General features: G+C 36.4%; 1 protein-coding gene across 1 annotated transcript in view; it reads right to left on the reverse strand.

The window, feature by feature from the left end:
- BMPR1A (bone morphogenetic protein receptor type 1A) overlaps positions 1–24,944 on the reverse strand; it is a 138,045-nt gene that overhangs the window by 43,732 nt on the left and 69,369 nt on the right. Inside the window, exon 2 of the mRNA XM_016142796.2 lies at positions 23,110–23,224. The gene's annotated coding sequence lies outside the window, so the exon portion shown is untranslated. The remainder of the gene's footprint in view (positions 1–23,109; positions 23,225–24,944) is intronic.

Here is a 24,944-nt window from a genome sequence, read left to right on the forward strand (position 1 = left end):
TCAAAACAAATTTAATACATTTGTATTTCTGCTTAATCATCCCCTCTTTATTCAAAACCTTTCACTTTTCTTCTATGCCAAGAGACTAATCCCTAACACAAGTATAAATTCTTCTGTGGATGAAAAAAGGGGTTCTATGGAAAGTTAACCTCACAGGGTGATCTGATCATAAATTCCTAACTGGGTAGGTCACAGTGGGTAGTCACACTCCAGGCCTGTGAAAGGTTTTAAGCCAGCCCTGTCTATTGTCTCTGTGCATCTAGGTTAACACGGTTTGGTAGTTAGTCAGATATGAGCAATGGGGGAATAAAGGAATGAAGACCCAGACCAACGACAGCCCAAAGAACACCCCTATTTGCAGTTAAAGAATCACTCCTGCATCCTGAGAGAAAAAGGACTCTGGAGGGCCATAAACTTATAGTTGGTTTAGTCTAGCTACAGAAGTTTGTGCAGAAGGTACTACCCTAACCTGCCCATTAACCTCGGCCACATTATATCATCATTGTCATATCATGCCTGTGCCCAGAAGTTCATGAATTATAACAGACTGAATTTTGGGTAAGCACATGCACACTAGGCAGGGAGTTATATAATAACCAAATGTCAATCAAAATGACTTCGCATGCCAATCACCTAGGAACACCTTTGTAATGACCTATCACAGCCCTAATATAGTACAGACCTTCCCACTTCTGGGTTGTTAAACCACCTTCCCTGAAAATCTGCTCCTCCTTTAGAGCGGGTTTTTATCTTTTATCTTTTCACTTCCCAAATTCCACAGGGCTATAGCCTTCCTTAGTATGGCCTATTGTGGTGACTAAAAAAATGACTCTTACTGGAAAATTACTGCTTGGCTATGTCCATGGGAACATAGGCTGTCACCCATAGGAACATAACATTCTAACAATAAGCTTTCTGCTTCTGTACCCCCGCTTGCACACCCAACCTATAGGTCGACAGGTAGTGAATAGAAGAAAAATAAACCTCTGTGTTTAGACAGAATGAAGAATGGGATTTGGGGCTTAAAAACTCTGTACCTCTACATTTCGGGGCTGCTTAATTTGGGGTTTGCATACCCCCTATCAGACCTAGCTGGCTGAATAGAGTGTTTCCTATAATTCACTGAGTTCCGGTGGTCCATGTGTCTTTTAGGGGCTGGCGGCTACAACACTATCTCCTTCTAAAATATACTTTTAATAAACCTTACTTCTTCTAAACTTCACTGTGCTGTAATTATCTCTGCAATAGTGAAAAGATCCAAGAATCTCCTGTGTTAACCAGGGCAGTGCCGGAGTTCAGGTCGCCCTGTATGGTACCACCACCTTTGAAATGAGCCTTAACCACCTTTAGGAAAGCACATAATCTTGCTAACTATCCTGTAATCCAGCTCCTGCCTTGCTTTCGCCCACCTTTAAGTAATCTTCTTTACATGCCCTACAAAAACTGTTATTCTCCAGAGCATCTGAGATCTTGTTGTACCCCACTCCCATACATTGTCTGTTTGGCTCAAGTAAACTCTTATAAAAATTTTATAGGTCTTATATTCTTCACTAGGGGTCTCAATATTAGATGCACCATAAATACTTCTTGGTTTATGAAGCAGTTTTAAAAACATGAGATAATCTATTTTCAAAAAACCATTCAACTTTGTACTACAAATTCCCTAACCTGGTTTCTCTAAAGTTTTTTAAATTGTATTAAACAACCAACCAACAAACAAAAAATACCTTACAGATAATTAGAACTAGATGATGCTAATAAAGCAAATTTTGCACATCTGTGCTCAGAAGAGATTCTTAATGCCAGCTATTAATTGAGGGACTTTGGGTGTTATTCTTCTGTCTCTCCTCTGGAATAATCACAAATGGTTGCAGAAATGCCTGGGAGGGAAGAGAGCTTGGTCACCCTTACAGGTATACTATGGGTAATGGTGAACAATACTGTCTGTGTTCCTGCACAGTATTTTTATAGAGATGAAATCAGGATAATGTAGTAGTGAAGAGTTGTGGGTCTAGCATAAGACAGATCTAGGTCTTCCGTGCAGATTAAATAAGAGGAACTCATATGTAATATTTAATGGCAACTTTACATTAATACATCATCTTCTTTATAACCATTTGTATGACCCTTATGATAAGTAGAATTATTCCTATTGTTACAGTGAAAAAGACAGACTCAGGGAGCAAAAGTGACTCACCGAATTTCACACAACTAGTTAACTTGAAGGACAAACTAAAATCCAAGCCTTCTAATCCCAAATTCAATGATTTATCCAGTAAGTCCATGGATAAGTACATCAAAAGGGAAATAGGAAGTTAATTTTTATTGAGCCATGTAAGATTTTATTTCATTTTCACAACTCTGAAGGAAAAAGTGAAGCTCAGCAAAGTTAAGAAACTTGCCCAAGTTCATACAACCAATAAGTAGCTAGTCTGCTGTGGATAAAGCCTAAATTCCACTCACTACTGCATAGTCGGGAGCTGGCAGTTGACGAGAAAAAAAATAAAAAGTACTGTGCCCCTTAATCTTATTATTATTGCTTTGTAACAAAAAAGCCCCAAACAAAACCAAAACAACAAACTCACACTTCTATCTAAATACTCTGCTTTGTGATGCTGAACTGGGATACTGTTAATCCATCTTTCACTAGCTAGCTTCCTGATAGGTCCTGCCTACTGGGGAACTACAGAAAGCTGGAGGAGGAGAGAAGAGACTTCTTTTGTCCTAATTTTGTTCGCTGTTCCTGTCAGTCACCTGAATGACACCCTTCGACACCCTTCGCCCTGGTAGCAGCAGTAGGTTCTAGTTTCCAGCTTTCTTCCACACTCCCAGAACCAGCCTCCTGGCCCCCATTCAGACCCTGTGGTGCCTACACCTCAGAGTCTGAGTGCCAGCTCAAGATCCCTGCTTTGAGCTCAGCATGTGTCAGCAGTAGCTGGGTTCTGAGATCCCCAAAGGAGCACATTTTGCCCCCAAGCTTCTAGGTTCTATAACTTCAACTTCTTCAGGGTAGTAGGTGTTTCCCACAATTACTATTTGTTTAATACCAGGGTTCCTTTAGTTTTTCAATTCCCTAATATTTATGTAGTCAATTCTCTGTATCAAATTCTGTTAAAACAACCAGTGTAGTTTCAGCTTTCCCCTGATTGATACACTTTCAGACCAAAAGATATGAAATAGCAGCAGGTTGACTATATAAAATCACCACACATACTTTTTAATATATATTCACTTCACCAAAGAGGAACCAACAGTATGTCTAATATATCCTAAGTTCTTATAAAGTATATTGTTTTAATACATGATATATTCAAAGAATATGCTAAGATATTCTGAATTTTGGAATGAATTCTAGACTTAGTACATTACATTTTTTCTCATCACAAATAATTTTAACTCATCAAAGTTAGAAATTTGTTCAAGATTGGTTGGACTTTCTACTCTAACCTATGTGACCCAAGTTGAAATGGTTGAAAGAGTACTAAAATTTGGAATTAGTAATTCTGAATAAAGTTGAATAACTTAAAAAAAGAACTGATAACAAATTTTTTAAAGGGGTTTATAATATATATATATTTTTTAAAACCCATAGGCCAGTATAAGATTTACTTTTAAGATCAAATAGTATAAAAATTGACTTAATGTGACCAGAAGCTATATAATTCATTCCTTCTGGTCTTTCTCCTCTCAACCTCTATTTCTGCTGGGCCCTTAGTCTTTCCCACTTCAGTTTATAGTCTCTCTGCTCCTCTAGTTTCCCATGCCTAAAATCTTGGAGTCATTCTTGACTACCCCCTCCTTCCTTCGCATACTCCATATCCTTTCTGTCTGCAAATCCTGTTGGTTCTACCTTCAAAATATATCCAGATCCTAAGTACTTCTCACTACCTCCACCTATTACCTTTTTGGTCCAAGCCACTAACAGCTTTTGCCTGGATTACTGAAACAGCCTCCTAACTGGTCTCCCTGCTTCTACCCTTGTTCACCTACAATATTATCTCAATACAGCAGCCAAAGTGATAATAAAAAACATATTAGATTACATCACTCTTCTGTTCAAAATCCCCCAATGGCTCCCCAACTCACTTAAAAGTAAATGTGAGACCCACAAGCCTCCAACTCCTCCTTTCCAGGCACACTGGCCTCCTTGCTCCTTGAACACACCAGGGATGGATGGCCCTGCTGTAGGACCTTTGCATTTCCGGTCCCTCTACCTGTTAATACTCTTCCTCAAGACATCTGTATAATTGATACCATACTTCTTCCAAGTGCTAAACCCAAATATCCCTTTATTTCCAGTGTTCTGACTCACCCTACTTAAAAATTCTAATACCATCTTCATCCCTAGCATTTCTCTGATATTTTTTTCCCTCTTCAGCACTTGTCATGCTGTAATCTGATATAAAATTTACTATTTATTTTGTTTACTGCCGGCTACCTGCTCCAGAATGTATGTTCCATAGGTGCAGGGGAGTTAGTCTATCTTTTTTGCTCTGTATTTCTATCACGCAGAACGGGGCTTAGCCCATAACTGGCACTAAATAAATATTTGCTGAAGGAATGACTGAATATAGCAGAAGGAATTAAAACGTTATACCAATTCTTTTTGCTTTCATATACAAACGAGTATTTCGAAAAAGGGCTGTTCTGTGGATAAACTATTCCACTTCGTTATCTCAACACAACTGAAATGATACAAAAACCGCACCACTTCCTTTTGCTCACTTTGAGCCCTGACTTGTATCAAGATCCAGTGAAAAAAATTTTCCACCATTTTCACTGCATATACTCAGGATTGAGATATAAATTCAAAAGACTTGTATAAGTAAACATCACTTCCCAAGTGGCAAACAATGACTTATACTAGTTACAGCAAATTAAATAATTGTAGAAATAATCGTGGACAAAAGGAAAATGCAGTCCTTTCTTTAGTACAATGTGGTCGGAGAAAAGGAACTTCAAAGTAGCATCTGAATTCAACTGCAATCTTTTAGTAAATAGACACAATGTTCAAAGGTAATGTTTACATGGAAATTATAAGTCACCAAAGGCCTGAATAAGATCAGAGTGTTAAAATCAGATGTTAACAATTCTTCATAAACTATAGGAAACTAAATTTTGCAAACTTGCAGATCTAAGAAAGAATATCCTCAAGATTACAAATTTCTGTTTACAAACACGAAGCACTTGGAAATCCAGGAAGAGTATTCCCCCTTGTCGATGAAATATTTAGATTTTATTTTCTTTGTCAGAAACATTTCTTCAGGTTAAAATTTGCTAGGTTAGAGTGTTTTCATGAAGAAGTTCTGTGTCATAGGAGGGACTTGACATTCACTTGTCAAATATATACAGCACTGACTGCTATACATATTAATAATTTTCTATAGATGTATAAAAATTGTATCCTTCTATGTGTGTATTATTTGCTTAATTTTCACTCAACATTGTTAGTAATTTCCGAGATACATACATATTGTTCCCTATAATTCATTTTAATTGTTAGTGTTCCATCCTAAAAACATCTTAAGCTGTATTTACCCATTCTCCTGTTGATGGACATTTTAGGTTGTTTTCATATTTTGGAATTATAAGTAACGCTGCAATAAATAAACTTAAATAGATGTTTTTGCTGTTGTTTGGGCAAATATACTGACATAAAAATAATTTTTAAAGATTCCTGAAGGACGCAAGAATAAACTTTAACATATGTTAAGATATATTTACTGCACTGTGTACAGAAAGCCTTAATATCATGTATGTTAATTCTTCTTAAGATAATTAAAAATTTACTGATACTCTTTATCACATTTAAGTTCCCTTTTATTCTTAGTTTGCTAAGTTTTCATCATAAATGAGGCTGAATTTCATCAAATGCTTTTTCATTATCTATTGATATGATCGCAGTTATGATCCTCCTTTAAAGTGTTAATGGATAAATAACAATCCATACTAAGAGCTTTCTTAAAGAGCAAACCATCTGTGGTGGTTTTCAAATACGTCCATAAATTCTTTCATATTCCCTTCTTCAAGAGGTGGAACATAATTACTTTGAGTGTGGGCTAGACTGACTCCCTTGTAACAAACAGAATTAAGTGAAAATGACAAAGTATGATTTCTGAGATTACACCTTAAAAGGAATGTGGCATTCTCCTTGCTCTCCTTTTTGTATCAATCATCTAGGGAAAGCCAGTTGCCATGGTGTGAGAACATTCAAAGAGTCTGTGGAGAGACCCATGGATGTGAAACTGAGGCCTACTACCAATAGCCACACAAGTGAGCCATTCTGGAAGTAGATCCTACCCCAGTCAGATTTTCAGATGACTGCAGTCCCTGCTGACATCTTAACTACAATCTCATGCGATATCCTGAGCCAAAACCACCCAGTATACTGTGCCTGAATTCCTATACATTGAATTAAGTTTTTTGTTGTTTCAAGTCACTAAGTTTTGGGATAAACTATTATACAGCAATGATAATTAATACACTATCTTGGATTCTTGGGATGAATTCAAATTTGTCACAATTAAATAATAAATAATTTGTGTCATATCTGTCCCTGGTTCCTGGGAGAGAACCTCTAAATCCTTGGAATTTCTTGGGTAACAAGAATATCTTTGTTTTTCAAGAACCTCATGGATCATACCTGAAAGACCATGTGATTAGATGGCTAGAATTTTGAGTTAGCTCAACCTCCAGGGAGAGGATTGCACTGAAGACTGAATTCTATCATATGGCCAATTTTTCAATCATGCCTACGCAATGAAACTACAATAAAAACTTTGTACATCACACTTGGTTAAATTCCCTGGTTGGTGAAAATAGCAATGTGATGGCAAGATGACAAACCTTGCTTCCCAGGGAGCTGGTATGGAAGCTCCACCTTTGAAACCCTTCCGAACCTCACGCTATATATCTCTTTCATTTGTCTGGTCTCAATCTGTATCATCTATAATGAAACTATCATCATACCTATACCACTTTCTTGAGTCTTGTGAGTCATTTTAGTGAACTGTCAAACTTTAGTGGGATTGGGATTGTAAGGAGTCCTGTTAAAAGTGAGAGTGGCCTGGAAACCCATAAACTTGTGACTGACGTTTGAAATGAGGGCAGTCTTGTTGGAGACTGTGCCCCAAAACCTGTGGAATCTAATACTAATTCTGGATAAGCAATGTCAGAATTGTACTGCAGTACTATAGACATGATAATGTTTAAATACACTACTGGATTTCTTTTGCTAATATTTTGTCAGGTTTTGCTATCTATTCATAAGTAAGACTGGCCTATAATTTTTTCTCACATTATCCATGTCTGGCTTTGGTATCAAGGTTATCTCGCCATGTATAATAAGTGGAGGAACGTTCCTTATTTTGCTATCTTCTGAAACAAGTCAGTAAATTAGGACATGTCTATCGTTTGAATAGTTTGGTAGAACTCACCTTTAAAATCATACGAGCTAGGGATTAAAATGGTAGCACGAGATACGTTCCCAGAACTCACCCCTTGAAACAATAAGATGAACACCTAAGACTCAATAAAAAACACTCACACTGCATACTAGCATGTCTGAGTGTGGGATCTGCACATAAGAGCTATCACAGGTCAGAACCCTGGGTGTTGGGCGGTGGACTAGGAGAAACAAAGAAGCTGCCTCTTGCAGCCGGAGCTCCCTGTAGGAGGAAGGGGAGGGAAGAAGCAGCGAGTTCCCTGGACAGCCCTGCTTGAGAGTGCTGTGAGCTCCAGGAGGCCGGCGACAAGAAAAGCGGGGACAGCAAGAGAAACAACAGTTGATTTTTATCAGCTGTGGTTGCAAAACTAAGGCTGAGCCTCAGCCTCCAATTCCCAGCCCAGAGGGCCCTTCCCCCATAGCTTCCAAGACAAAATGCCGTAGAGCCCAGGGGAATCTGAACAAATGCTACTGAAACTGTCACTAACACGGGCAGGAACTGAGACTGATGTCAGTGAGCATGATTAAACATCTGTAAGGGGGAAAAAAAGGCATTATTAACACTTTATATAAAGCAGAGATCCAAGAGGCTGAGATGCCACCTACTGGAAACCAAAAGAAAAAGACCTTATTTGCAACAGGCTAGGGACTATTATGTAATAAATCTTCTTTCTGGGGGGGAGAAAAAAGCAAAACACACTTCCATTAATTCCCAGGTGGAGAAATAGTCCATTAAACACCACGAACAACCAAAGTGACAAGGCACTTCAGAAAGAAAGAGAAAAATCTCCAGAAAATAAGCTTACAGACATAGAAATATGCAACTTAAATGACAGAGTTCAGGACAGTACTTCTGAAAAAGCTCAGTAAGTTCCAAAACGAGTCATAGCCACAATTTCAGGAATTGAAAAAACAACTAAATCAGCAGAATGAGTTCTTCAGCAAGGAGGTTGAAACCCTCAAAAAGAACCGAATAGACCTTCTGATGATAAAGGACACACTGCAAGAGTTAAAAAATGAAAAAGCAACGCTGGGAATTAGAGTCGACCAAAAGGAGGAAAGGATCTGTGATATCGAAGACAGAAATATAGAAATAAATCAGAAGGAAGAAGAGAGAAGCCGAAGAATGAAAAATAATGAAAGAGAAATACAAGAACTAGCTGATATCATCAGGAGAGGAAACATAAGAATAACGGGCATTACCGAAGGCGAGGAAAAGGAGCAGGGACTTGAAAGCATTTTCAGACAAACAGTGGACGAGAATTTCCCAAATCTAAGGAATTGAGCTGGAGACTGGAATTCAAAAAGTCAATAGAACATCCAATTATCTCAACCACAAAGGCCTTCACCAAGACACATCGTATTAAAATTATCAATAATCAATGACAGGCAGAATTCTCAGGGCAGCCAGGGAGAAGACAACAATGGTAACTTATAAAGGAATACCCAACAGATTATCATCGGACTTCTCAGCACAAACCGTACAAGCCAGAAAGGAATGAATCAAATATTTAAACTATTAAGTGAAAGGAACTACCAGCCTAGAATAATGTATCCAGCTAAGCTCTCCTTTAGATAGGAAGGAAAAATTAAGACCTTTCCAGATATACAAAAATTGAGGGAATTCCCTACTACGAGGCCTGCACTACAGGAAATACTGAAACGGGTCAGCTCACCTAAAACAAAATAACAAAAACAACAAAAAAATACATAAATAGAAATAAAGTGACTAGCAGGCATAAGAAACAGAGGAGTGCAACCCTTACTACGAACAGGGCATTACAGCTTAAATAATAAATGAATTGTTATAACAAGATAGTAATGAAAGTTCAGCATACATAAGGACAAACTGAGACAATGACTGAAAAGTGGAGGATTCACAGATCCAAATTTGCAAAGGGGAATGGAGATAAGGCACATACAGAAGAAAAGAGATGACTGTGTGTGTGTGTGTGTGTGTGTGTGTGTGTGTGTAACTATCCTTTACATATTCATAATAGTAACCACACACCAAAATTTCAGAACTGAGGAATATAAAACATAAAACAAGAAACCAGAGGCAACCCCCACGAAAACCAACCAAAATAAACAGAAACACGTGGACAAGGAAGCAGAGGAAACACCAAGCTACCAGAAAGCAAAAGATAAAATGGCTATAAGAAGACCTCATATTTCAATAATCACTCTAAATGTAAATGGACTGAACTCACCAATAAAAAGGCACAGAGATGCAGAATGGATCAAAAAACAAAACCCAACCGTTATGTTGCCTCTAGGACACACATCTCAGCTCCAAAGACAACTACAGACTCAAAGTGAAAGGGCAGAAAATGATATTTCAAGAAAATGGCATTCAGAGAAAAGCGGGAGTAATATCAGACGAAACAGACTTCAAAATTAAAAAGGTAAAGAACAATACTGAGGGACACTTCATAATGATAAAGGGAATCATGCACCAAGAAGACATAACACTTATTAATACCTATGCTCCCAATCAGGGAGCCCTGAAATATGTAAAGCAATTACTAACAGAATTAAAGGGAGAAACAGACCAAAACACTATCATAGTAGAGGACCTATTAAATACCCCACTGTCAGATATGGACAGATCATCCAAACAGAAAATCAGTAAGGATAGAACATCCTTAAATGGGACATCAGACCAACTGGACCTAACTGACATTAACAGAGCCTTCCATCCCAAAACAGCTGCTTATACATTCTTCTCTAGTGCACATGGAACATTCTCAAGAATCGACCACATACTGGGTGGGACACAGAGATAGCCTCAACAAATATAAGAGGGTTGAAATCATACCAACCACATTCTTTGATTATAATGCTCTGAAACTAGAGATCAACTGCAAAAAGAAAGCAGGAAGAACCACAAATACATGGAGATTAAACAACATGCTAATGAAGAATAACCGGGTCAGAGAAGAAATAAAGAGAGAGATCAAGAGATACATAGAAACAAATGATAATGATAGTACAACATATCAAAACTTCTGGGACACGTCAAAAGTGCTCATAAGAAGGCTCATATCATTACAGGCCTAGCTCCAAAAACAAGAACAAGCCCAAATAAACAACCTAATGCTTCATCTTAAAAAACTAGAAAAGGAAGAACAAATGAAGCCTAAAGTCAGCAGAAGGAAAGAAATCATCAAAATTAAAGCAGAAATAAATGAAATTGGAAACAAACAAACAAAAAAACAAAAACAATAGAAAAAAATAAATGCAACAAAGAGCTGGTTCTTTGAGAAAGTTAATAAAATTGACAAATCCCTGGCTAGACTCAATAAAGAAAAAAGAAAGGACACAAATCAACAAAATCAAGGATGAAAGAGGGGAAATTATGACTGACATCGCAGAAATACAAAGGATCATACAAGAAATCTATGAAAAAGCATATAGCACCAAATTTAATAACCTAGAAGAAATGGACCAGTACTTAGAAAAATACAATCTTCCTAGACTGAATCAAGAACGACTGGAAAATCTAAATAGACTGATCAGCAGTATGAAAATGGAAACGATCATCAAAACCCTACCAAACAGTAAAAGTCCAGGACCAGATGGCTTCACCAGTCAATTCTACCAAACGTTCAAAGAAGATTTAATACCTATCCTCCTCAAACTCTTCCAAAAAAATCAAAGAGGTGGCGACTCTTCCCAACTCATTTTATGAGGCCATTATTACCTTGACACCAAAACCTGGTAAAGATACCACAAAAGAAGAAAACTATAGACCAGTATCTCTCATGAACACAGATGCAAAATTCCTAAACAAGATACCAGTGAACCGAATTCAGCAACATATTAAAAAGGTTATACGCCATGATCAAGTGGGCTTCATCCCAGGGGCACATGGATGGTTCAGTATATGCAAATCAATTAACGTGATACACCACATAAACAAATTAGAAAATAGGAATCATATGATCATATCAATAGATGAAGAAAAAGCCTTCAACAAGATACAGCATCCATTTATGCTCAAAACACTTAATGAAATCGGTATAGAAGAAAAGTACCTTAACATAATAAAGGCTATCTATGACAAGCCCTCAGCCAACATTATACCTAATGTTGAAAATGAAAAAACCTCCAAGATCAGGAACAAGGAAAGGCTGTCCACTATCACCACTGCTATTCAATATGATAATGGGGGTCCTAGAGAGTGCAATCAGGCAAGAGAAAGATGTAAAAGGCATCCAAATAGGAAACAAAGAAGTCAAAAGGTCACTATTTGCGGATGACATAATTCTCTAGATAGAAAACCCTAAGGACTCCGCAAAACACTACTAGAAGAAATAAACCAATATAGTAAAGTCTCTGGATACAAAATCAACGTTCAAAAATCCATAGCATTTGTATACTCTAACAATGAAGTGTCAGAAAAAGTAGAAAAAATAATTCCTTTTGCAATTGCAACAAAAAGAATAAAACACCTAGGAGGAATAACTCTAAAGAAACATGTGAAAGACCTATATAATGAAAACTATAAGACCCTATTAAAAGAAATTTAAGAAGATACAAAGAAATGGAAAGATATTCCATGTTCTTGGATTGGAAGAATCAACATAGTTAAAATGAACTTATTACCTAAAGCATTATACAGATTTAATGCAACCCCCATCAAAATCCAAATGGCATTTTTAAAAGAAATAGAACAAAAAATCTTCAGATTTGTATGGAAGCACAGAAGACCCCAAATTGCCAAAGCCATCCTGAGAATAAAGAATGGGGCTGGTGGCATCATCTGCCTGCTTTCAAATTATACTATGAAGCTAAAGTAATCAAAATGGCATGGTATTGGCAGCAAAACACACACAGACCAGTGGAACAGAATCGAGAGTCCAGAAGTAAACCCATATTTATATGGACAAATAATTTTCAACAAAAAAAGCCAAAAACACAGTGGAGAAAGGACAGCCTCTTCAGTAAGTGGTGCGGGAAAACTGGAAAGCCACCTGCAAAAGAATGAAACTAGACTGTTGTCTATCACCAACACCAAAATTAACTCAAAATGGACTAAGGAACTGAATGTAAGACCTGAAACAATAAAATGCATAGAAGAAAACACAGGAACGAAACTCGTGGACCTTGGACTTAAAGAGGATTTTATGAATTTGACCTCAAAGGCAAGGGAAATAAGAGCAACAATAAATGAATGGGACTACATCAAACTAAAAAGTTTCTGCACAGCAAAAGAAACAGTCAACAAGGTAAAGAGACAACCGTCGGAATGGGAAAATATGTTTGCAAGCAACACCTCTGATAAGGGCCTAATATCCAAAACATACAAAGAACTCATGCAACTCAATAACAACAAAAAACCAAATGATCCAAGCAAATAATAGGCAGAGCACCTGAACAGATACTTCTCCCTAGAGGACATACAAATGGCCAACAAATATATGAAAAGATGCTCAATATCACTAGCTGTTAGGGAAATGCAAATCAAAACCATAATGAGATACCATCTCACACCTGTTAGAATAGCTATCATCAACAGGACAAGTAATAACAAATGTTGGAGAGGATGTGGAGAAACAGGAACCCTCATATACTGCTGGTGGGACTGCAAATTGGTACGGCCACTATGGAAAATGGTATGGCGGTTCCTCAAAAAACTAAGAATTGACCTACCATATGATCCAGCAATTCCTCTACTTGGTATTTACCCCAAAGACTTGAAAATCCGTATCTAAAAAGATATTTGCACACCGATGTTCATAGCAGCATTATTCACAGTGGAACATGGAAGCAACCAAAGTGTCCTACGATAGAAGATTGGCTAAAGAAGCTGTGGCACATATACACAATGGAATATTACTCAGCCATAAGAAGATATGAAATACTGCCATTTGCAACAACAGGATGGGCCTTGAAATAATCATGCTAAGTGAAATAAGCCAGAGAGAAAAAAGTTTGAAAATCACATGGCATGACTTATATGTGGGATATAAACCCAAAAGCAACAAAGGAACAAGACAAATAAACAGAGACTCAGGGACATGGACAATGGACCAGTGATTATTAGAAGAAAGTGCAGAGAGGGAAGAGAAAAATAAAAAATAAAATGTTAGAATAATTATGTGTATATATATATATATATTATGAAAAAAATACACTGGCATTAAAAAAATGAATATAATAAAATAAGATAAAATAAAATAATATGGGCCAAGGGCTTACCTGTGAGTGTATGGGAGGGGGCAGATCTTACACTACAAATTAAATTTGCTTAATTGTTTATTTATTCTAAGGTAATTTCATTAGGTTGCTTTATTTAGAAAATGATCATTTTATTTGAGTTGTAAAATTTATTGGCATAAAGTTATTCAAATACTCTTATTCAAAACTATCTCTTCTATATCTGAGGTTATATTCTCCTTTACATTTCCAATATTATTTGCACTTTCTGGGTTTTTCCTGATCAATCATTCAAATGGTTTGTTTATTAGCCTTTTCAAGAGACCAACTTTTGGCTTTGTTAATCCTTTCCATTGAATCTTTGAAAAAAATCTTTTGTGTTAATTTCAAACCCCAATTTTATTACTAATTAGCTAGAAGCTGGGATAAATTTATCTCTGTGCCTTAGTTTTCTCATGTGTAAAGTGGGAACAGCGATGGCACGTACCTTTCAGGGTTGGTGCAAAGGTTAAATGAGGAAAACCTTATAAAGTACATGGAAAAGTGCTTGGTAGATTGCAAGTTCTCTACAGGTGTTAGCTTTATCTTTATATCTATTTTACTTCAATTTATTGTTTTGTTCTTTTTTTAACCTAAATTAGATGCTTAGCTTATTAATGTTTAATTTTTATTTTAAAATATGAGTACATAAGACTTCACTGTGTCACACAAGTTTTAATATGTCCTAATTTTCTTTATTATTTAATCCTAGGCGTTTTCTGATTTGCATTATAATTTTATTTTTGACCAGTGGGGTTTATATGTTATGCTTTTAAACTTCCAAATGAGGGTTTATATATACGATTTGTTATTCATTTTAAATTTAGGTGCAGAAAATATGGTTGATATAATTATTTGAATGTATTAGAATTTGCTGTACAGACTAGTAAATGGTTACTGTTAATAAAATGCTAACTTCTAAAGCTAAACTTAACTTCCAAAACCAAATGACCTTGTCACGTTCTCTGCTTTAAAATCTATAAATATTCCCAGTTTACAGAATAGAATTACCAAGACATAGGAAGAGCTATTATGATCTAGCCTTTGCTGGGCTGCTATTGCCATCCTCCCTCTCCGCCATACCCTTACAATGGTCCAACTATACTGAAATCACTGTAGCCTATCTTTATAGGCTGTCACATTTAGACTTCCATTCCTTTGCACAGCCTTCATGCTCTTCCCTTTGTTTTTCACCAGGTTAACTATAATTCACTCTTCAAAACCTGATATATGAGTAATAATCTTTGTAAGCAATCCCTGATCCCTACTCATTGGGCTGAGGAAGTGTCCCATCTCTGTACTTCTAGTGTACTTAAAATATGTACCATAGCTGCTTCACAGTTCCTGACTAACATCATATATACTTGTTAATTACACACAAAAAACTAAATGAATCTAAAAGCATTCAAACTGGAGAACGAGCAAATAAATAAGCCAGGAACATATTCACCAAACTTAAATTAAGAAAAGAGTCGTGGTATCTTGGTTATGAAGAGACAGTCCGAATTGAAGAGAACAGGAATAAACTTTCTCTTTTTCCCTTTCTGCAGGAGCATAAAAACCAAAGAGCGGAGGGCAAGGCAGGTAGAATGTTTCTAAGACCATGAGTTCCAGGTTTCTGTACAGAATAGAGAGGTTTGGGACTAAATTTTCAATGGGTTCCAAGGAGACACCAATAGTAAAGATACGGCTAAGCTTTTCCTCAAGCTTGGAGCTATAATTGCTTTGCTGCAATGCAGAGCCTCAAGAGGCTGCTAGATCTAACAGATTTCAGCAGACTTAGAGGCAACCTTCATCTGTTACAATGCTAAAGGATCTTGCAGTTGGTAGTGCTTGGAAGCACTGACTCCTCTCACAGGCTTCAAGACAGAGGTAACAATCTCTTGGCTCCTTTGTTATCAGTCCACAGGATAGAAAAAATCCTGCCTTCAATGCCCATTCACAGCCAATGAATAACAGATGCCTACAGTCAGAACTAAATGAGTACTTAGGGAACCCAAACCCCCTGGGAGTGGGGTGTGAAACTATACAAGTCATTTAAAGGGAACTCAGCAACTGGAGTGACTGCTAAAGTTAAAATCAGATCAGGTGGCTCCTATTTAAGCATAACTAACAGACAAGATTGGGTGACGATGGACACCCAGGACACTTAGATGCTGTACCAGTGAAAGAGAAGAAATTCAAAAATGTCAAAATTAAGGAGCTGCCAAACTGGATACCCATGTGAAATCTCACCCCCAAATGCACTGTCAGATCGTTTCAAAGAGGTTACTACCAGTATGACAACAAGTATGTCAGTGTGAAGAAAGGGAGCATTCCTGGGCTCCTATGCTGGGTGCTGGCAGTGACATGCTTTTCAACTACCACTTTTCTTACAAAGAACTCAAACATGAATGGCTACACAGGAACCACTGAAGAGGGCCCAGCATGAAAGGTGTACTCTACATTCCTCACTATGACCTTCTTTGCCCTGCACCTTTCCTTGAAGAACTCAATCTTTGCTGAATCATTTTATATACTAATTGAAAGATGACTAGTACATTTAAAAAATTGGAAAATTTTTAAAAGATGAGACTTGGTGATTCAGAGGCTGCCAGTTTTGGATTAGGATCTATAGGAGAAGAGGCTCTCAGTAGATCAAGCTCCAGTGCAAGCTGCCCTGATGCTCAGACTCAACAGACTCAAAGGTACTATAGGTATCTGTGGTAGACAGGGATGCTGTATATATTCTCTGACAGGTACTCATAGGTGAGTTGCAGCACAGACCTCTAGGTTTTCTGAAGCAAGAACATGCCTTCTATAACACTGTATAAAAAATGTAGCTTCTGGCATGGTATTGGGCCTAGTACAGAACCCGACCATGGAACATCAAAGGTTTTGTGACCAGCACTACCCATCATGATCTACCAAGTTACAAGGTCACATGGAGAAGCAATCCACTGTATGATGGAAATGGTAATATTTGTAATAAGGTCTAGGTAGGTCCAGAGGGCTCTAGTAAATTATAAGAGGTGGCCCAGAACCTCATGTCACCTACCCCTATCACATGCCTTTACTTCTGCTCACATCGATGACTTAATGGTAGGTTCCTAGTGACTGATGATAAAAAAGAAAAACCTGGGGCCTGGTTAACAGATAGGAGTCAAAAACAAACTGCTAATGCTCTACAGTCCTACATAGATGGCTCTGAAAGACAATGATGATGTATAAATTCTCTCAGTGGGTATGATGAAAAGAGAAGTAACAAGAGAAGGAAAAACATGGACTCCTTGGGAGTGGTGAATGGTTTGGGTGATTGGTTAGGGGGTGGAAGAAGCAAAACCAGAAAATAAAAGACAAGGAATCTGGAAAACAGCCATATTAATGGCACAAAGTACCAATCTTTATGTGTTTTGTTAATGCCCACTACAAAGCACCAACAACAGAGACATTTAACTACATCTTAACTACAGATGGAATGACTTATCAGTGAACATCAGCCAGCTTCTGCTCTCAGCCACCTTGATGCTTGACCAACAGGGGCATGGATGGAGAAACCACAGGGGCAGAAAGGAAGGCTTTACACAGGCCAACAGCATGGGCTTCTTATAAAGGTGACCTAATTACTGCTACTGTAGAATGCCCACTGAACATGTAGGTACAGAACTGACACTTATTCTAAATATGGGTTTGCCTTCTTTGCTACAGTATATCCCATTGCTAGCACCACTATCCCAAGGTTTACAGAATATCTCCCGGGGAACATCAGGATCAGCTACAACAGTGGGGAATACAGTTGTCCAACTAATCTTCCTGTTTTAGAGATTTATTTTAGCAATTATAACCAGCTATCAGTCTGAATGGCCAGTGACAGAATATATTTAAGGGAACATGAGGTCATCCAAGTAATAAAAGGTGTGATACACTTGTGATACTCTGCAACATATCCTCTCATTATAGCTACCTTTTCTCATTACAGCCAGGGCAGACAGTTCTATGCACTGTCCAACAGCATCTGACATCCACTAAGAGCCAAAGCACTGCTCTGTACTACTTACTCCTCAGGATTTTCTCTAAACCTAAAGAAAACTGCTCAGCATGAAGACAACCACAAAAATGCTAGAGTTAAAAGCTCTGGGAGCAACCTTCAATTAAGGGAAGGAAAATGTCCCAAGCTCCCTGTCCTTCGGTGGGACAATAGCGAGGTGCATTCAGAGGGCCCCAGGGTGACTGAATCCCAGTTCCCCATAGAGATAACTAGCTCATTAACACCATATGTAAATTTACCCTCCTCTCTGTCAATTGTCTCATTTTTGCTTCTTTGGATCACCTCCCAAATGAACTACGCAGTCATAAGTCCTTTTCTCAGGCTCCACTTTCAAAGGAACTCAAATTAAGAAGTGCAGACAAGACTCAAAATGAAGCAGCTTGGCTCCACTGTTCATGCATTTAATAAGAGTATGTTGCCTCTTTAAAGTAGTAGAATGTGGTGCTGTATACCAGAGGCCGCCAACCCCCAGGCCACACAGCAAGAGGTAAGAGGCAGGCAAGCAAGTGAAACATCATCTGTATTTGTAGCCAATCCCCAGCACTAACATCACAGTCTCAGCTTCACTTCAGGTCCTCAGGCGTGAACTGCAAAGACAAAGGATCTAGGTTGCATGTTCCTAATGAGACTCTAATGCCTGAGGATCTGAGGTGGAGCCAAGGCGGTAGATGCTAGTGCACTGTGGAGTGGCTGCAAATACAGATTAATATTAGCAGAGGCCTGACTGAACAAAGACTATAATAAATCAACTGCTTGCAGACTCATATCAAAACTCTATGAGTGAGAGGCAAAAGACAATTAAGCTGCATTTGGTGGCAGGCTTTATAGCAGCAAGTGAGTTGATGTACTTCAATTGTAAAGCTGCATTTGGTGGCATCTGATTCTGCATTATGGTGAGTTGTATAATTATTTCATTATATATTACAATGTAATGATAACAGAAACAAAATGTACAATAAATGTAATGTGCTTAAATCATCTCAACCCCACCCCCGCAACACAGACACACCATCCATGGAAAAATTGTCTTCCATGAAACCAATCCCTGGTGCCAAAAAGGATGGGAACTGCTGCTCTATACTATGGGATACTAAACCTAAGTAAAAAGCAATGAACAAGTGTACACATAGCAACATGGAGAGATTTTAACTTTGCAGTATTAAAGAAAACAGAAAAAAAGGGCAGCAAAAACCTAATTCAATCAATCAATCACACACATACATACACACACACACAATATGTTCTATAAGGATACATTCATTCAAAGACACATAGCAAATTAGATTGGTTTCCTATGGTAGGAAGAGATGAAAATGGGAGTGAAGATCAAGAATAAAGGAGATAAATCAACGAGGGGCCTTATAATGAACAAAGGTAGTAATTTTACTGCTATAAACTAAAAGCCTGATTAACTCAAGTTTCTGAACCACAGTTCAAAATAGAAAACAAAGGGAACGTACTGCTACTACCTTAAATAGCAAAGACAGTATTACTTGTCATAAATAGGTTATAAAAATAAATATGTAACTATAAAAAAAAGTTAATCAGTATACTACCGTTTCTGAATACTCCAGTAGTACACATTCCACACTTTGGGACACATTGTTGTGACTATTCTAAGAATGATACAGGGGATCTTTACATACAAATACATACAAATATAAATATTAATTTATATTAATTTGAGAGCTTAACTGGATTTATGTTAGAGAGGAAATAACTTGACAAAAGCCTTTTTCTTAACAAGAAAGCTTTCCTTCCTCAATAATGTAATGTTTTCCAATTTTACATAATGTATAATTAGGACATAGTTACTACTTTATTTCCAATATACAGTGTTGGACTATTTCTACTATTTCTAAATATTGCAAAGCCCTAAATTAGTCATGAATTAAGAGTTGAAAAGAACTTTAATAAAAGTATCAAAACAAGCTAGTTTTATATAATGAGGTAACTTATTATAACCTAAGGGATTTCTCTAATGACAGTACTTTACTAATGCTTATTTGTTTATGTGGAATGATCAAAATATGCTTAATGGATTGCTTCACAGGTCCCTATTCTTTTAGCCATAATTCTATTAAAATAAGATTTCAACCTTCATTAAGAGTGTCAACCTTACCTGTAGAAATACTTTTAAACGTTCTTAAATTTTACTAAGTCTTACACAGCATTTAAAACTATAGCAAAAGAGCTAAGTATGAACAAAAGAGTATTTCTTTAAAAAGTACTCTTCTAAAAAAGACGGTATTTTGCTTTTTTCATAGTATCTCCATTTCAATATGCTAAGGCTTGAAAAATAATGTATGAAACTATTTGTTGTATGTAAATTAATGAAAAGATCAACAATACAGTATAACATCAATTTTAATATTTCTTTAAATTTTGAAAACTCAGATCCAACTGGATTTGAAGAATTATTTGTTTGCTATTAATGATGTCAACATTATCCCTAATATCCAGATTTAAAAATGTGAATATAAACATCTCTATCCAACATCTAGTCATAAATAGTGTTCCTTCTTCCTTCATAATACCTATTCCATTTAGTCTTTCTTTTCAATTTCTACTATTAGCACTCTGATTAAATTCTGATTACCTCATGCCTAACTAATGTTACAATTTTCTAAGCTTCCTGATTCCTCACCCCATTTCTCTAATGATGTATTTTCATACATCACTACTAGTCTAACTTGCCTAAAATATAATTTTCTTTTTGCCACATATTCTTCCCTCACCAAGACCTCTACAACACTCCTATGGAAATACACATTTTCTATTAATCAGCTTTTCTAGAACTATTTTGAAATTCTTTCTTACCTACCCAAATTCTACTTACCTTTCAAGGCCAGCTCAAATAAGCCCTCCTATGTTTTATTTGTATTTCTCAGAAGTAATCCTAACTAGAACTAATAATTTACTTCTTTGGCGTTCATCACTTTTATCTAGCAATGTTAGGCTATCATTACTCATATTACATATAAACCTTACCAATGTGACTGTAAACACAGCATTCTTCCTTTGTGACTTGCTGTTACATAGTTTAACATAGACTAATAAAAGTAATATCCTGTAAAACAAAAAAATAAGTGCTCTGGGGCCTTCAACTAGGATGGAACTCTTAAGAGTCAAAGAAATAGAGATCAGAAAGGACCTTAGGGATTAACTGGCCCTGGAAATAGATTTTTAAAAATTGAAAGGCCTTCCACACGAGAGAGAAAGAGGAAAAAGCATGCCAGGAGGAAAGAATAATGTAAATAGAGAGGAGAGAAAATATAGGGTAATTTCAAGTCTTTAAATAACTAATGCTTAAAGGTTTTCATAATTTTAGGTATGTTGATCCCTATCTTAATCAAGATCCTCATTATTTTTTGCTTGAAACAATTCAGAATATCCTAATTGTCTCTCTGCTGCTGATATCTCCCCCTTTCATATCACCACTAGATTAATTTTAACAAAACACAATTCTGATCAAAAATGCCTGTTAAAATTTTTCAAAGATGGCCAACTACTTAAAAAAAAAAAAAAAAAAATCTGAACTCCTAACCGTGACATTCAAAGTTCTTCACATCAAGATCTCTTCCAGCTTTGTCCCTCGCTACCTCTCTTACATCATGAATTCAAACCATACAAAATGATTTCTTCTGTCTTTTGTAAATTCTATACATTTCAAGATTCCTCTACTTATGCTGGGCTCTGTGCAATTCTCTTGCCTCCCAAATTCCACTCAGCAATCTTCTACTCATCCTTTAAGACTACTCAAATGTCATTTTCTATGAGAAGCTTCTCTGATAATTCCTCCTCTAACAATGCTGGTGGAGCCTTTCTAGGTGATGCTCATACATTTTTTCAACTTTATATAGCATTTTCCAGATTGCATTTGAATTAACTGTTTGCATACTCATCTCTACATATTCTTTGGGACCAAAGCAAGAAATGTTTTGTGTTCTCAGTGCCTAACACAGTGCCTGGCATATAGGGAGGAAAAAATGGATGGATGCCGGCAAATGCTACCCCAGTGACAGGTTACCCCAGTGACAGGCTTTACTATTAGAGGAGTTTGTCCTTACTCTGGCAGGCTAACAAAGAGTCACTGACAGTACATGCAGAGGGAAACAGAGTGAGGAGAGGGACAAAGTTAGGAGAGTCCTGAAATATTTCAGGTGAAATGTAATATAAGGACCTGAACTTGGATGGCAATGGGGGGATTAGAAAAGAGATGATAAAAACATTCATAATACATTATAGAGGTAAAATAGATAGGACTTGATCTCTTAACTAAGAAAGAGTAGGAAGGAAAAGATTCAACAACGAGACATTGAGCGCTGTTGACAAAGAGATCCAGTAACAAAAGTAGAACACTGGATATGAACCAAGCAGTTGAAAATATGGGTCTAAAGATTAGAGAAAGTGTCACAAATGAGATATAAAATTGAAAAAATCGTTTTAGAGGTAACTGTTGAAATTATGAAATTAGGAAAGCCAAAGGTAAAAAACAGAAGAATTTCAAGGATAAAACCTTGGGGAATGTCATTATTTAAGAGTAGGAAGAGAAAGAAAAGAAGTTATGAAGGAATAATTAAAGAAGTAGAATTAGAAGAGCACAGGATCATAGACACCAAGAGAATTTCAAGAAAGGAAAAATGGCAACTACTACAGTGATCAAAGAGTATGAAACCCAATAAAAGACAATTAGAAAGTCATGAGTATTTTTCAAAAGAGCAAATACAGCAGTGTGGCAGGGGAAGAAAAAAGATGCTATAAGGAAGTAGAAACAGTGAGCAAAGGCTACTATTTCATGAGGAAAAAGTATAAACCGCTTCATAAAAATGTATGTCCTATTTTTAAAAAATACAGATCCCTGAAGAATTCAAACCTTTTACCTGTAATTTGAGTCTCTAAATGGACCCAAAAATAATAAAAGTGATTTCTCTGTACATATTGTTTTAAAATGGCGTTTTCTCCCCTATCCCAAGTATTATTGCTTTATTTAAAGAAGTTTCTACTTCTTTAAATAAATTCTTCCTCCAAAGACCTATTATTCTAAGGTAACAGTTTTATTCTAAATTCTAAAATGTGTGAATGTTCCAAAATAATATAAACATTCAGTTTAATATAATCTTAAATTCTAAACTCTGCTTAGTCATCTTTAGAGACGAAATAAATATATACATTATTTAATGCTCATTTTCTACAATTAGAGTATAGAAAGTGTTATTAGTAATAAACGAATACTGTTTACCCCTCAAGAGGTTCATCATTATTAGGAGAGGAGAATATATTAGAACTACCTAAGATTCATAGGGAAGGTGATTAAAGAAACTAAAACTAAAGTTGTAACTGTGATTTAGAAGAATTATTTTCAATTGTTAAAAAGTGAGAATTTTCATAATATTCTAATTATGATTCTAATTATGTTCTTAAGTCTTTTCCTTACCTCAGAGATGTGGCTAGATAAAACTGGACTTCCAATTTTCTCCAAACAGCTTTGACCTATGCTTCCATCTCATGAATTCCAAGACAGTATTAAACTGATGCATATTTTCATAAATCTGTTTAGAAAAAAAAAATATTTCAGACTGAAAGAACACTTATTTGTCAAAATAAGACATGTAGAAGCAATACGAAAAATTTATCACGTGTTAAACTATACATTTTCAATGTAAAGTCAGTGAAAAGTTCTACAGTATTTTAGAAACCTATTAGTTTACCATTTTCCCAACCTCTGCCCAAAGAAGTTCCCCATTTTGAGTATTTTCAACTTTACAAAGGTAATACGAGTTGTGTGGAAAAAATTGCTAACATGTAAAATTTCTGCATTAGTTCAGGCTACTGAAAAAGAATCATATCTCAAATTGAAAAGAACAAGAACAACTAGAAGCAGCACTAAAATCTACAATTCTACTACATTCAGATTCCTACTTAGGCAAAAATGTATTTGAACACCAAGCTAGTATCCCTATTTTCACTTTTTATCACGAAGTCTCAATAAGTAGTTTTAATTTCAGCAAACTTCTACCTAGAATATTAGAATTGTGAGGGTCAAGAATTAATTTCACTGCTTGGTCTAAGTTCATGGGATAGGTTTCAACTATGGCACTAATGTCAATAGTACCCAACTGTATTAATAGATACTGTTCATAAATCTAAAAGTTGGAAACCATTAAAATTTTTAATTTAAAGACAGGTTTGCTGTTTACCTAGATATCTTAAAAATAATTTCTTCAAATGTATCTTTTAACTAAAACTGCAAATTGCAAAGTATTCTGTTTATTATTTAAAAAGGAAAAAGTTTAAGCTGTATGAATATTACTTATGTCCCATTGCAAGGTCAAAGTGCCTTTAAGTCCATTTAAAAAGTATCATGTGTGTTACACTGAGGTTTAATAGTCTTGGCAATAATAACTAAACTGGCGTAACCTAAAAGGGTCTAACATATCAGGTAGCAGCCTTTCTTGAAGTCAAGAGTCGCCACTCAGTAGACACGCTGCCATCGGACCATGCTAAATCTCTCATGGTCCAAGTAAAGACAGGCTGACACCGAAAGCAATTAGTAACACTTTGCCTGCATTTAGGACCTGTAACAGTTTTCTCAATGTACTAGTTACCTACAACTTAACCTATCCTTAACATTTTTTAGGATATTCATGACTATAAAACTCAGATCATCACTCAGAGAAATGAGAGAGATCAGGGATGGAGACTTGGTGTTTAGTTTTTTTTTTTTTTTTTCCACCTGAGAAGTTCATATTCTTAAAAGGTTTGCTTATACTAGTCAAAAAATAAATACATTGTGGTTCCATTTTAGAAATGACATAAAGATTTTCTTCTAACGCCATTCTTTGCCAACAATTCTATTCTTCCCTAAGGGTATATGTGGAATAAGGGTATGGAAACAATCTGATGAACGTCTCCTTATTAAGGTTAAAATAGTCCATCAAAGTGACTATATTTAAAAATATATGGCCTGAAAAGTACCTTAACATAATAAAGGCCATCTATGACAAGCCCTCAGCCAACATTATACTTAATGTTGAAAAATGAAAAAACCTCCAAGATCAGGAACAAGGAAAGGCTGTCCACTATCACCACTGCTATTCAATATGATAATGGGGGTCCTAGAGAGTGCAATCAGGCAAGAGAAAGATGTAAAAGGCATCCAAATAGGAAACAAAGAAGTCAAAAGGTCACTATTTGCGGATGACATAATTCTCTAGATAGAAAACCCTAAGGACTCCGCAAAACACTACTAGAAGAAATAAACCAATATAG

Source organism: Rousettus aegyptiacus, unplaced genomic scaffold (assembly GCF_014176215.1).
Source record: "Rousettus aegyptiacus isolate mRouAeg1 unplaced genomic scaffold, mRouAeg1.p scaffold_m13_p_6, whole genome shotgun sequence".
Taxonomy (NCBI): Eukaryota; Metazoa; Chordata; class Mammalia; order Chiroptera; family Pteropodidae; genus Rousettus; species Rousettus aegyptiacus.